We start from the raw sequence: 673 nt of genomic DNA on the forward strand, positions 1-673 counted from the left end.
GCCCTTCAATCCTCACATTAAAAATCGGCCTTGTGCCTAATTTTATCGGTGGGGGAGCAAATAAATACCAACCCCACATATAAGACCTTTGTCATTGTAGGGGAAACCCTTCATACCAATTGTCACTATCGAGCTCCCCTACTCCCCGGGGAGTTAGTCCCATTTCCCCTTCACTCCTCACTTTAAAAATCGGCCTTGTGCCTAATTTGCTAGGTGGGGGAGCAAAAAATACCCTTTTCTTGGCCTTTTGGCTAAGATCAAAGTGCAGTATCTGTTCTAACAACATGCTATATTTATGTTTGTAACTTTTCCTTGGCCACATAGCTAATATAACGTTTCAAATTCCCTAAATCAAATAATTTTTGTGATATAAAGTGGGGGATCACTTTTCTGTATTAATTTAATGTAGAATGAGCACCCACTTCGCAACCAGTCAGTCTCCAAGCCATTCAAGTCATTCTCCAGATCATTCAAGTTGTTTTTGAAGGATTCCAGTTATTTTTTAAGCATTCAAGTCATTCTTAAGGTCATTCAATTCATCCTTAAGTTCATTAAAGTCATTCTAAGTCATTTACTTTTTATTTATTTAAGTCATTTCAGTCCATTTTTCGGTCATTTTTGTTTATCTTTAAGAATTTCATGTCAATTCGACATTCACGCATTCATTCACTAC

General features: G+C 37.0%; 1 pseudogene; it reads left to right on the plus strand.

Moving 5' to 3' along the window:
* Window positions 1-230: 230 nt before the first annotated feature.
* On the plus strand, window positions 231-390 carry LOC145267279 (U2 spliceosomal RNA; annotated as a pseudogene).
* The last annotated feature ends 283 nt before the right edge of the window (window positions 391-673 follow it).

Source organism: Euprymna scolopes, chromosome 42, assembly GCF_053919585.1.
Source record: "Euprymna scolopes isolate OS-2025 chromosome 42, ASM5391958v1, whole genome shotgun sequence".
Classification (NCBI taxonomy): Eukaryota; Metazoa; Mollusca; class Cephalopoda; order Sepiida; family Sepiolidae; genus Euprymna; species Euprymna scolopes.